The following is a 14,702-nucleotide window of genomic DNA, read 5'->3' on the forward strand; positions in this document are numbered from 1 at the left end:
GAGTTCTCTTATAGGTAACTGCTTTTTTTCTTGCTGCTTTTAAGATTTTTCTCTTTGTATTTAATGTTTGGCATTTTAATTATGATGTGTGGTGGTGTGGGACTCTTTGGGTTCATCTTATTTCAGACTCTTTGTGCTTCCTGGACTTGTATGTCTATTTCCTTCACCAAGTTAGGGAAGTTTTATATCATTACTTTTTCTTTTCTTTTTTTTAATTTTATTTTAATTATTGTGCAAGTACAATTTTCTCTTTTAATCCCATCCCGGCCCACCCACACAGCCCTCCCCACCTCCCTCCCATTTCCACCCACCCCTAGTTTTCGCCCATGTGTCCTTTATACCTGTTCCTGTAAACCCTTCCCCTTTTCCCCTGAAATTCCCTTGAAATTCCCTCCCCTCTCCCCACTAAACACTGTCAGCCTGTTCTCTATTTCAGTATCTTTGTTTATATTTTGCTTGTTTGTTTGTTTTGTTGATTAGGTTCCTGTTAAAGGTGAGATCGTATGGTATTTGTCTTTCACCACATGGCTTATTTCACTTAGCATAATGCTTTCCAGCTCCATCCATGTTGTTGCAAAGGGTAGGAGCTCCTTCTTTCTCTCTCCTGCATAGAATTCCATTGTGTAAATGTACCATAGTTTTTTGATCCACTCATTTACTGATGGGCACCTAGGTTGCTTCTAATACTTGGCTATTGTAAATTGTACTGCTATGAACATTGGGGTGCATAGGTTCTTCTGGATTGGTGTTTCAGGGTTCTTAGGATATAGTCCCAGCAGTGGAATTGCTGGGTCAGAAGGGAGATCCATTTTTAGTTTTCTGAGGAAATTCCATACTGTTTTCCATAGTGGTTGTACCAGTCTGCAATCCCAGCAACAGTGCACTAGGGTCCCCTTTTTTCCATACCCTCTCCAACACTTGTTGTTTGTTGCTTTGTTTATGATGGCCATTCTGACTGGTGTAAAGTGGTATCTCACTGTGGTTTTAATTTGCATCTCTCTGATAGCTAGCGATATTGAGCATCTTTTCATGTGCCTCTGGATCCCCTGTATGTCCACCTTGAAGAAGTGTCTGTTCAAGTCCCTTGCCCATTTTTTAATTGGGTTGCTTGTCTTCTTAGAGTGGAGTCGTGTAAGTTCTTTGTATATTTTGGAGATTAAACCCTTGTCTGAGGTATCATTGGCAAATATGTTTTCCCATACAGTTGGTTCTCTTTTTATTTTAATACTGTTTTCTTTAGCCATGCAGAAGCTTTTTATTTTGATGAGATCCCATTTGTTTATTCTTTCCTTTATGTCCCTTGCTCTAGGGAACATATCAGTAAAAATGTTGCTGTGTGAAATATCTGAGATTTTCCTGTCTATGTTCTCCTCTAGGACTTTAATGGTGTCGTGATTTATATTTAAATCTTTTATCCACCTTGAATTTATTTTTGTGTATGGTGTAAGTTGGTGCTCAAGTTTCATTTTTTTGCATGTAGCTGTCCAGTTCTCCCAAAAACCATTTGTTGAAGAGGCTATTGTTACTCCATTTTCTCCATTTTATGTTGTTGCCCCCTTTGTCGAATATTAATTGACCATAGAGACTTGGGTTTATTTCTGGGCTCTCTGTATGGTTCCATTGGTTCATGTGCCTGTTTTTATGCCAATACCAGGCTGTTTTGATTACAGTGGCCTTGTAATAGAGTTTGGTATCAGGTATTGTGATCCCTCCTACTTTGCTCTTCTTTCTCAAAATTGCCGCAGCTATTTGAGGTCATTTATGGTTCCATATAAATTTGTGAAGTGTTTGTTCTATGTCAGTGAAATATGCTATTGGTACTTTAATGGGTATTGCATTGAATCTATAAATTGCTTTGGGTAGTATAGACATTTTGATGATGTTAATTCTTCCGATCCATGAACACGGTGTGTTTTTCCATTTGTTTGTGTCTTCCTTGATATATCATTACTTTTTCAAATAGGTTTCCAATTTCTTGCTTTCTCTCATCTCCTTCTGGCACCCCCATGAGGCAAAGGTTGGTATACTGACACTGCCCAGAGGCTCCTTACATTCCTCATTTTTTAAATTCTTTTTGCTTCTGCTGTTCTGACTGGGTATTCTTTGCTTCCTTATATTCCAAGTCACTGATTTGATTCTCAGCTTTATCTGCTCTACTGTTGATTCCCTGTAAAGTGTTCATTTCAATCAGTGTATACTTTGTTTCTGACAGGAACATTTTTATGCATTGAGGTTCTCCCTAAGTTCATTGAGAATCCTTATAACCATTGTCTCGAACTCTGTATCTAGTATATTGCTTATCTCCATTTTGTGTAGTTCCTTTTCTGGAGTTTTGTTCTGTTCTTTCATTTGGGCCATGTATCTTTGTCTCCTCATTTTTGCAGCCTCTCTGTGTTTGTTTCTATGTATTAGGTAGAGCTGCTACATCTCCAAGCTTGGTAGAGTAGCCTATTGTAGTAGGTGACCTGTAGTGCCCAGTAGCACAGCCTCCCCTATTACCCTAGCTGGCTACTCAAGGTGCGCCCACTGTGTGGACTGTGTATACCCTCCTACCATAGTTAAGCCTTGATTGCTGTTGGCACATCCAAGGTCAGTAACCTCCTGTGTATGTCCAGGGTCATACAGCATAAACTACAGTGACCTTCAGATGGCTGCTAGTTGTGCTGGGCTTGGAGGTGCCCAGGTGAGGCCAAGCTATGAACCAAGGCTGGCTGCTGCTAGTACCAGGATTGGAGCTACTTAGTGAGAGGTATGGGGGCTTGTTAAAGCCAGGTGTTACTTGTTTGAGAGAATTTTGGAACATCTGAAGCATAGGCAAAGACAAGCCATTTGTATGTAAAAGCCACTGAAAACAGCTTGAGTGGGCGAGAAAGTTGGGTGGATCTGGGCCTCAAGGAATCTCCAGGGTGGGGCAAACAGTATGAGCCAGACTGATGGAGTCTGAGATATGGAACCTGCCTGCTGGCTCTGTGGATCTGTGGGAGGAGGGCTCAGAAAAGGAACAATGGTCTCTGCCAGCACTTCTGTCAGGGGGAAAGCTGCCCCCCAGCTCTCACCCTGATACTGGACAATTCAGTTCCCTCACCTATGTTTCTGATGCCTTTCAATCTGTTGCTCCATGCTGGAGCTCAGAGAGAGTGAGTGAATAAGCCTGCACATGGGCCTTTAAGAAGAACTGCCTGGGACTCCAGAAGTTTCTGTCTTCCAAACCCTCAATTCCTGCTGGTTTTTATAGCCAGAAGTTATGGGAACTTATCATCCTGGCTTTGGAATCCTGGGCTGGGGGACCTCGTATGGGACTGGGACACTTGCTCCTAAAATGTCTCTTCCAATTTTTTTTCCACTACCACACACTGGTGTGGGATCAGCCCTTTCCACATCTCTGTCCCTCCTACCAGTCACAATGTTGTTTCTTCTTTAAGTCCATAATTGTAGAACTTCTGTTCAGTTTGATTTCTAACTGTTCTGAATGATGGCTGTTATATAGTTTAGTTGTAATTTTGATATGGTTGTGCAAGGAGGGGAGCCATGTTTAACTACGCCATCATCTTGACTAGAAGTCCTGATTGGTTAATTCTTGGTACCAGAAATCCTTATATACAAGTATAGGCACCTGATTTTTAAAAAGCCACCTTGAAGCAAAAAACGTAGATAATTACAATTATTTTTTGTAAAGCAATCAAAATTACACCTGCTTTTGTCATATTGGCAAAAAATATATGAGGTATACTTTTTGGTGTGCCACAGAATTTTAATTAGTTTATGTGTGTCACAAGATAAAAAAGGTTAAAAATTGCTGGTCTCTATTAAGTACTGAAAACAATCAAGAGGTAGTTCTCAAACTACATTTTATTATTGAAACTGATGACAGTGGATAACATGGGACCTGGGAAGTGAATGAAGAGAAATCATGCCATCTGGGAGTATTGAAAAGTATACAACACTGGTGCAGACTAACAAATTTATTACTGTATTAATTTCCTGTTGCCACTGCAATAAATTACCTCAGACCTAGTGGCTTAAAATAACATAAAATTTCTCTTATAGTTCTGGAGGTCAGAAATCCCAAACAAGCTGGGGCTGGTGTGGCTCAATGGTTGAGTGCTGGCCTGAGAATCAAAGGGTCACTGGTTCAATTCCCAGTCCAGGGCACATGCCTGGGTTTCAGGTCAGATCCCCAGTGGAGGGGACACAAGAGGCAACCACCCATTGATGTTTCTCTCCCTCTTTCTCCTTCCCTTCCCCTCTGTCTAAAAATAAATAAATAAAATCTTTTAAATATATATTTTTAAAAAAGAAATCCAAAACAAGTCTTACAGGCTAAAACTGAGGTATTGGCAAAACTGTGTTCATTCTGGGGGCTGTAGGAGAGAACCCATTTCCTTGCCTTTTCCAGTTTCTACAAGGCAGCCACATTCTTGGCTCATGGACCTTTCCTCCATCATTAAGGCGCATCACTCTGACCTCTGCTCTGTTACCATATTTCCTCTCTCTGACTTTGATCCTATTGCCTCCCTCTTTTTTTAAAAGATTTTATTTGTTTATTTTTAGAGAGAGAGGGTAAGGGAAGGAGAAAGAGAGGGAGAGAAACATCAATGTACAAAAGATACATCAATGGGTTGCCTCTTGCATGCCCCTAACTGGGGACCAAACCCAAAACCCAGCATATGCCCTGACTGGGAATCAAACCAGCAGTTTCAGAGGCTGTACTCAATCCACTAAGGCACACCATCCAGAGCCTCTAGCCTTTCTCTTAAAAGGAGCTTTAAGATTATTACATTGGGCTCACCTGGATAATCCAGGATACTCTTTCCATCGCAACATCCTTACTTGAACGCGTCTGCAGAATCTCTTTAGCCAGGTAAGGCAATAATGCACAAGTTCCAAGGATTAAAATGTGGACAGTTCTGGAGGGCATTATTCTGTTTATCACAATGACCATTACATAAATAATCACATGCTTCTATTGAAGAAAACAATGGATTCAGATCAGAAACTTCAGTTTGTATCTGTTCCCCATCCTCCTTCTGTATGATTTGAGGCAACTCAACTGACCAATTTGGACCCATTTTCTCATAGGCAAAACAAAAATGGTAATACTTCTAATGGCTATTTTCAGAATCAAATGAACTAATTATATAAGAATACTTTAACAACCATAAGTTATTAAAGTTTAGCTTGGCTCTGTTCAACAAACATTTTCTGATCTCACACTATGTACCTGGTACAATTAGATGCTGAAATACCACAAAAACAAAACAAAACAAAACCAAAAAAAGCTGACATTTCCTTGCCATCAAAGAGTAGTCTACAAGACAGGTAACCAGAAAGAGCTTTACAGCTTAGTGTAATCCGAACATCAATGTGAATATACATGACGAGATGGGATAATTCAAAGGAGTGTGCATTTTCTTTGAGGTAGAAGGTATCAAGAAAGGCTTTACAGACCAAGTGGTAATGTGAGCAGGAATAAATCGGTTTTCAGATAGACAAAAGACAGATATTTTAGGCACAAAAACAGTCTATGCAAAAGCAGAGGTGTGAAACTGAACTGTGCCCTTGGAAGATTACAAAGGAGTTTGATACTAATGTATCATTCCCACAAGACAGGGAGGAGCAAAAGACAATATCAGAGAAGAGAGCAAAGGTAAGATGAAGAAATGTTTCCTATAGTGTGCTAAAAAGTTCAGCTCTGCAGGTAATGAGAAATCATTTAAATGTTTTACTTTATATTTGCAGGAAATGCAGATTCTCTTTCATTTAAAAGAGTTGATTCAACTTACCTTGAAGTAACATTGATGTACATGAGAGGTAAAATTTTAGGAGAAAATTTAAAATTTCAAACAAGGCATTACTTAGAAGTATATAATAAGTGAGTTCATACATACAAATGTATTATGAACATTCTGGTGAAAAAAAAGTGTTTATACTATTTAGGTCAGTTACAAAATTCATTTAGGAAAACTCTTAGAAACTCTTAGAGATAAAAATTCTAATAAACAAAGCCAAATTTAGTTTTGTACTCAAGGACTATTTGACTTGAATTATACAACACATTTTGAGCTTTGTAACTCTTAGAGTGCATATAATTTTTAATAGACTTTTCTTTGGCAATATCAGTATGTTTTTATTATATTCATGGGACTCCCTATGCTGTATAACTTAACATATGAAAAAAATTTTTGTAATCTCAGAGAGCTTTATTCCATTACTTAAGAAACACTGAAAGAATTGTAAACATGATTACAAAGTGGGGGAATGAATTTTAACTTAAATAAAACCTGTGCCCAATCTATTTTTTAATATATTTTATTGACTATGCTATTACAGTTGTCCCCTTTCCCCCCTTCACTCCCCTCCACCCTGTACACCCTCTCCCACCCACATTCTCCCCCTTTAGTCCATGTCCATGTGTCATAAGTTCTTTGGCTTCTACATTTCCCATACTATTCTTGCCCTCCTCCTGTCTATATTCTACCTACCATCTATGCTACTTATTCCTGTACCTTTTCCTATTCTCTCCTCCTCCCACTCCCCTGTTGCTAACCCTCCATGTGATCTCCATTTCTGTGATTCTGTTCCTGTTCTAGTTGTTTACTTAGTTTCTTCTGGTTTTGTTTTAGGTATGGTTGTTAGTAATTTTGAGTTTGCTGTCCTTTTACTATACATGTTCTTTTTATCTTCTTTTCTTAAATAAGTCCCTTTAACATTTCATCAAATAAGGGCTTGGTGATGATGAACTCCTTTAACTGGACCTTATCTGAGAAGCATTTTATCTGCCCTTCCATTCTGAATGGAAGCTTTGCTGGATAGAGCAATCTTGGATGTAGGTCCTTGCCTTTCATGACTTGGAATACTTCTTTCCAGCCCCTTCTTGTCTGCAAGGTCTCTTTTGAGAAATCAGCTGACATTCTGATGGGAACTCCTTTGTAGGTGACTGTCTCCTTATCTCTTGCTGCTTCTAGGATTCTCTCCTTCATTTTTACCTTGGCTAATGTAATTATGAGGTGCCTTGGTGTGTTCCTTCTTGGGTCCAACTTCTTTGGAACTCTCTGAGCTTCCTGGACTTCCTGGGAAGTGCCGGGAATTGCCAGATGGGGGAAGTTCTCCTTTTTTACTTGTTCAAATAAGTTTTCAATTTCTGGCTCTTCCTCTTCTCCTTCTGGTACTCCTATAATTCAGATGTTGGAACATTTAAAGATGTCCTGGAGGTTCCTAAGCTTCTCCTCATTTTTTTGAATTCTTATTTCTCCATTCTTTCCCGTTTAGTTGTTTCTTTCTTCCTTCTGGTCCACTCGATTCTTTTGAGTCCCAGTTTCCTTCCCATCACTATTGGCTCCCTGTGCATTTTCCTTCATTTCTCTTATCATAGCCTGCATTTGTTCATCTAATTTGCAACCAAAATCAACCAATTCTGTGAGCATCCTGATCACCAGTGCTTTGAACTGTGCATCTGATAGGTTAGCTATCTCTCGGCCGCTTAAAAAGATGGGTTCTGGGGCTTTGATTTGTTCTTCTGTTTGAGCCATCTCTCTCTCTCTCTCTCTCTCTCTCTCTCTCTCTCTCTCTCTCTCTCTCTTGGTCTGGTCACACCTGTTACAGTAGGGGGCAGAGCCTTAGGCGTTCACCAGGGCAGGGCACCCCAGTCGCTGGGTTGTGATGTTGTATGTGGGGGTGGGGTCAAGAGGGAACAATGGCGGTTGCTCCATTCTCCGTGGGACCTCAGTCCCCTCTGCTGCTTCCCCCAAGCAAACTGGGCCCCTCTGGTGCCAATTCCCGTGTGGGTGGGCTTGTGCATGCCATGGGACCCTCCAAGGACATCCCCTGTGAGGCTGGGTGTCTCTCTCCGTGCACATCAACTCCCACAGGTGTCCTCCATCAGTGTCCCAAGGCTCTATTTCCCAGCGCTGTGATCCTGGGTTGTGCACACTGCCTTGTTTTACAATCGCCGCTTCATTGGGTCTGCCAGTTGCTGGTTGCCACCCCTGGGCCGGGGTCTGCCAGCTGCCACCTGTGCACTCAGGGTCCACCCGCTGTGGTCTTGTGTGCCCCAGATGCCTTACGCACCCGATCCCACTGCTCTCTCTCTCCGCGCGGTGACCTGCACCTGGCTGCTTGTCTCCACTCCTCCTACTGGTCTGGATGCACAGGTCTAATTCAACTTCTTGGTTGTCCGACTTCCATTCGGATCAATTTTCTGTCATTTCTGGATGTTATTCTGTTTCTAAATTGTTGTTGTCCCTATCTTGGTTGTGCATGGAGGTATGGTGCGTCCACCTATGCCTCCAACTTGGCCGGAAGTCCCCAATCTATTAATAGCCTTTAATTCTTGAGCCCCTGAAGTAGAATGTAAATATTACCCATTTAAATGTTTTAATCGAGGAGGTGACCAACCATCCTGGGCTGCTTGGGAAAGTCCTGATTTTAGCATTGTGATCCAGAAAATCCCTCAGTCCTGGGCAAACTAGTGTTTGGCCACCCTGTGAGAGACATGATTTGATCAACTTACTTCTGGCAAAATTCACTGGGGCTGAAATGAGGAGAGTGAGCTACAAACAGCAGGATGGAAGAAAAGATATTGACAGGAGGCGAGTGGGACAATATAGGGAAAGATGATGAGGACCTAAATGGAAACAGTGACTATGGGGATGTTAAGAAGAAGAACTCACAAAGTGTTTAGAAATCAAAATCTACTTAACATGTTGAATGACTGGATGTGGAAAAAGAAGAAACAAAAGAAATCTAGGATAACACACATGATTCTGAGTGACTGAATTAGTGAGTTTACTGCTGGTAGACTGAAGAAGTACAGGAAGCTAAGTGAGTAGATCAGAGTAAGGAATTTCTGTTTGGGACATGTTTGGTTTGGGTCTGATGTTTCTATAAGTGATCCAGATGAAGCTCTCCAGGACACTGTCCAGAACTTGGGGGCAGATCAGAATCTCAGAGATAGTGACATTCTGCACAAATGTGTGTGTGTGGGGGGGGGTGTGGAAGAAACAGAAGTTGCATATTTCTGAATAGTAATTATAAAAGGTACCACTCTTTGAGTGCCTTCAGTGTGTTGGAACTGGTTGGGAGTAACAGAGACTAGCTAGAGCTAATTTAAGCACAATTACTACATAGATAAAGTATACAGGAATGTGTCAAAGATTCAGGGGCTGAGGTGCAATTGGTCTCATCAAGGTACTGGATGGAGCCCGGGAGAACCATGCCATCCATCAGGATCCTTGTCATCTCTTGTCTCCAGGCATCTTTGTGCCTCTGCTCCCTGGTTCTCTTGCTAGAGAATTCTCTTGCTAGAGAATTTTCTGCTTCCCAAGCTACCTGACTCTTCATACTTCTGGATTTCATATTGCCTCCATTCAAAGCAGAAACTAAAAATGGAATCACAAAGTGCTAATACTGAATTCCAAGGGGAGATGACCCAAGGTACCCACTACACACATACTTTACTTATCCTTAGAATAACACTAGGAGGTTATTTATCATTACTATCTCTTACATTGTAAATGTTCTGAAGACAGAGACCATGTACTCATTTACCATTGTATTCCTAGCTCCCAGCACAGTGCCTGGCTTATGCTTTCATAAATACACTTTGTGTGAGAAACCAATTGAATAAATGAATCTCAATTTTACACTCAAGGAAACTTGAGATCAGGGAGGTTCAATCACTTTCCCAGGGTGACACAACCAAGTAGCAGAAAAGAGAATCAAATCCAAATCTAGTCCATGTCAGACTTCAGACCTTGTGCTCTGAACTAAAGAAAACTCATCTCTAGTGAGGCCCTCACTGCTGCCCTAGAAGCTCAAATTTCCTCGGTAAATAAAATTTTCCAGACACTAAAAATAAATAAATAGTGGAGAATCCAGCGGTAGCCCAACCAGTCGGTGGGAGTGCTGGTCAGGAGCCTGGCCTGTGATGAGAGCCATATGAGCACTGCTACATGGGCAGAGGTCTCCGTGCACTGGGCCAAGAGCTCAAGGCTGGTGTCAGTAACCAAGCACAGAACACTGGAACACCAGGACAGCACTTGCGGTACAGCAGTATGTTACACCACTTGGCCATCTCCAACCCACAGGCCCAAAGAGAAAAATGAGATGAATTTAGATTCTTCTAGAAGGTTGTGCAACTTTGGGTCCTCTTAATACAAGAATTCAAATCTGCCAACTAATTCTTCATGTTATTATGTCTACTATGTTAGTTAGGTAACAGGGAAAATGTCCATATTTTCTAAGCCTGTCAACACATGATTTGACAAAAGATTTTTCTTGTTTTGTTTCTTTATTTATATAAGTAAGGATACATTTGATCAAACTTAATCATATATTTAACAAATCACCTCTTGCATTAGTTATTGCAAGAGCTTCATAATTGGTTTCCCTGATTCTTCCTTTGCCCCCTAAGAGTCTATTCTCAACAAAAATGCATAGAAATTTTTAAAAGAGAAATTAGATCACCAATCTGTTCTAAACCTGACAATAAGTCCCCATCTTACCTAAAGTAAAAAAATTAAATCTAAGGCCTAAAGATGAGGACCACACGTTCTGTGTACTCTCCCTCTCCCTCTGCTTCAGCCACACGGCCCTCCCGGTTGCTTCCTGAACCTGCTTTCACCTTGGGCCTTTGTACTGGTTAATTTCCTGATTAAATTAAGGAAAAGAACAAAATCATTTAGCAGAAAGAATTTAAAATATATGATATAGAACTATAGTTTCCACTCTCTGAATTTACAACTAGTTATGTTAACAAAGCATTTCACATTTAAATAATAAGATCCACACTTCGTTGTCTTATGGGACTATCAAAGTAATACAATATAAATGAAGAAAAAAGAAAAACTGAATAAACAAAATAATTAAAGAATTTTGTGGATTTTAAAAAGTAATAATAATGATAATATTAACTCATAAACAACACAGTTTATACCAAGCTTTTATAATTTTTTCCATTTTATCCTCACCCTTTAAGATAAATACAGCACATATTATCACCCCATTTTACAGATTATGTGGCTGAGTGAATAGAGTTTATGTTATCCAGAGAAAACAAAGAGGAAGGGGTAGAGGGAAAACACAGATTTCCTGACACCACATCATTCATTCATTTATTCATTCACTTATTCTTTCACCTATTCAACAAACATCTGAGTGGTATCTAACGATGCCCCAGGCACTGTTCTAGGTATTTGGAATATAGCAGTAATAAAAACAGATACAACTTTACTCTCATAGAACTTATATACCAGTGTGGGGGAAAGACAATTAGCATAACAGGTAAGTAAATTATATAGTAAGTTGGATGGTGATAAATACTATGGGAAAAATAAAGCAAAATGAAATGGAAATGGGAGCGCTGGAAAGGAGAGGTGATATTAAATCGTGGTCAGAAAAGGTCTTCTATAAAGTATATTTTAAAATACATTTTTTTAAAAATGTTAAAGATGTAATTTAGATACTTGTTTTTTTCTCACCTGAGGAAATGTTTTTTTACTGATTTTAGAGAGAAAGGATGGGGTAGAGGAGAAAGGGAGAGAGAGAAACACTGATGTGAGAGAGAAACACCAATCAGCTGCCTCCCATACACAACGCGACCAGACTGGGGATGGAACCCTTAACTTTTTGGTGTACAGGACGGTGCTCCAACCAACTAAGCCACCCAGCTAGGGCATGATAGATTAATCTTTTAGTGTACAATTCCGCAAGGTTTGACAAATGCAAATAGCTGAATAATCACCACCACAATCTAGATACAGAATAGTTTCATTATAAAAAAATACTTCCTTATTTCTTTGTAGTAAGCCTCTCCCTCCAACCCCAGGCTCTGGCAACAACTGATCATATTTCTGTCCCTAAAGCTTTGCCTTTTCCAGGATGTCACATAAGTGTAATTACACAGAATTCAGCCTTCTGAGCCTGGCTTCTTTCACTTAGCAAAATGAATTTGAGATCTAATGATTTTCTTGCATTAACTGAGGATATCACAGTTTCATCTGAATGGATAATTCACCAGGTGAAGGACATTTCAGTTGTTTCCAGTCTTTGGCTATCACACTATCACAAGTAAGCTGCTATAAATATTTCCATGCAGGTTGTGGTATGAACATAAATTTTTACTTCACTTGGGATAGACCTCTAGGAGTGGGATCTCTAGATCAGATGGTGAGTGTATATTTACCTTTATAAGACACTGCTGTTTTCCAAAGTAGCTATACCATTGTTTCCATTCCAAGATTTCCAATTGCTCTGCATCCTCACCATGGGATCTTCTTGTGCTGCAGCCTGGAAACTCTTTCCAGGCTGTACACTCGGGCAATTGCAGTGCTTATTTATTTCCCCTATGTTGCCTGTCATCCAATGGTGAACACATTTGTTTTTTCTTTCTTTCTCTCTCTTTCCTTCTTTCTTTTTTCTTTCTTTCTTTCCTTCTTTCTTTCTTTTCTTTTTTCCCTTCCTTCCTTCCTTCCTTCCTTCCTTCCTTCCTTCCTTTCTTTTCTTTCCTTTTTTAACTACATTTTAGTTGATGAAATTGGAAGGGTAAATCCAATCCACATTACCCCATCTTGGCCAGCAGTGAAAATCCTGAAGGCAATATCTCAGCATAGTCTTTTTTTTTTCAACTGATTTTAGAGAGGAGGGGAGAGAGAAGAAAACATTGATGTGAGAGAGAAACATTCATCAGCTGCCTCTTGCATGTGCCCTGACCAGGGACCGCACCCACAACCTAGGCATGTGCTCTGACCGGGAATCGAACTTGCAACCCTTCAGTGCACAGGTCCCAGCCAGGGCTGAGCATAGTCTTAAAGGAAATGAGGGAACAGTAGCTGGGAAAGAGCACTCCAAAGATAGGAAACTCTGAGGTGGGAGTGTACCTGGCAAGTTCATTAAGGAAGCCAGTGTGACTAAAGCAAAAAAAAAAAAATGACAATAGCAAGAGATCTTTTATTCCCTCTCAGGCCTCTCTAGCTTACTCTGATGAAGATGAAAGTCAGTCTAGGATGTTAAGCAGAGGAGTGATGTGCTCAAACTTCTGTTTTTAAAATGCTCACTCTGTCTACTGTATTGGCATAGAATATAGAGGGTTAAGAAAAGAAGGAGGCAACTCAGTTACAAGGCTAAGAGTACTAGCAAGAAATGATGGCCATTGAACCAGGATGGTAGCAACAGAAATGTTGAGAACTATGCAGTTTCTGGTTATAATCTGAAGGCAGAATCAAGAGGATTTGCTGACAAATTGAGTTTTAGGTATGACAGCATGAAGTGAAGAATTATCTAATGTTCTTTGCCTTATAGTGTATCATATTTATCTTTCACATTTCACAAAAAGGCTTAGAGGTTAGCTCTCCTATTATTGATATGGTATCTAGAGAATGAGCACTGGATATATATCTGATACTTTTCCTCCTACTCCTTTTCCAATGGTCCAGTACAAACAGCTCCTGTAACTATCTCTTAGATGTAAAAATTAAAGCACATAAGACTCTCTTTTCAAAATGGCTAAAGGCTGAGTACAGTCCTTCACAGATGGACTTGGAGCAGATGTGGATCAGAGTAGCCAACCTCTGGGTTTCCTAGGGTGAGAACCACAGAATCTATATTTAAACTAATAGCAAAGGGTCCTCCCTTCACTACCATTCTCAAAATAGAGATCCAGCTTGCTTTATCATCACAATGCTGTTTGACAAATAGCTCAGCCTAGTCCCCTAGATTACTGGGTTATGGAATTAATATTAAGGGAACTAGTCCTACAGTAGGTAGGATCTAAATTTGGCTGGTATGTACTTGACCCAACTTACCTCTGGCTTTACATAAAGATCTAAATTGAACTGGGCTTTGCTTCACCTGAACTCCAGCCACTGGCAGTCTGAAGCAGCCTGCAGGAGAAAGAAGCAGTTAAACTTGATAGGTCAGCTTTACAGGTACATAGAAGAAGGTTCTAAAGCTGCAGAATATTCTTCAGTCAGCAAATGCCACTTAGACCAATCTGAACCACTCAGTATGACCTGCCCAACAGAATTCAATGGCATAAGAGGGCAGGACATAGAGAAATCCATAAATCTGTAAATCCACAATCCATTAAAGATTGCTGGGACTCTCTGGCTTCTTCATGAAAGAGACTGGGAAGAAAGATTTTTCTATATATAAAACCCCAAAAGAATCAATGATCTCAAGATTTGGGAAGAGTATAGAGTATTCCTTCCTAGTAAGGATAAGGTGGCTAAGAACCATACACAACCAAGAAGGGGATTCCAGGGGCTAGAGTATAACCATAGAAAGAAAGGTTATAGATTTGAAAAATAAAACAAATATGCAATAGAACTCCTTTCCCCTATAGATCAGTCACAGAGTACATGGAGGAAGAATGAGACTATCTGCATGCCCTGGAAACATATTCAGGGCCTATCCTCTGCCGTGCTGCTGTAAAATTAAACGTGTTTGGCCTGAGGACTCTACCTCCACTATATACAGAGTTGGTGTCATCATTATCATCACCATGAATGGCATCAAGATTATTGGCATCCTGGCTTCCTTCTGGCCAGGATGGAGGCATAGGTAGAAACCCATCACTTCCTCGAAGAACCAAAAGGAGGATAACAACCAATGTAAAATCAATAAACAACCAGAAGTGCCAGAAATTCAAACTGCATGAAACTCCAACAACCAAGGAATTAAAGAAACAGTCAACCAGACCAACCAGA

This window comes from Phyllostomus discolor, chromosome 14, assembly GCF_004126475.2.
Source record: "Phyllostomus discolor isolate MPI-MPIP mPhyDis1 chromosome 14, mPhyDis1.pri.v3, whole genome shotgun sequence".
Classification (NCBI taxonomy): domain Eukaryota; kingdom Metazoa; phylum Chordata; class Mammalia; order Chiroptera; family Phyllostomidae; genus Phyllostomus; species Phyllostomus discolor.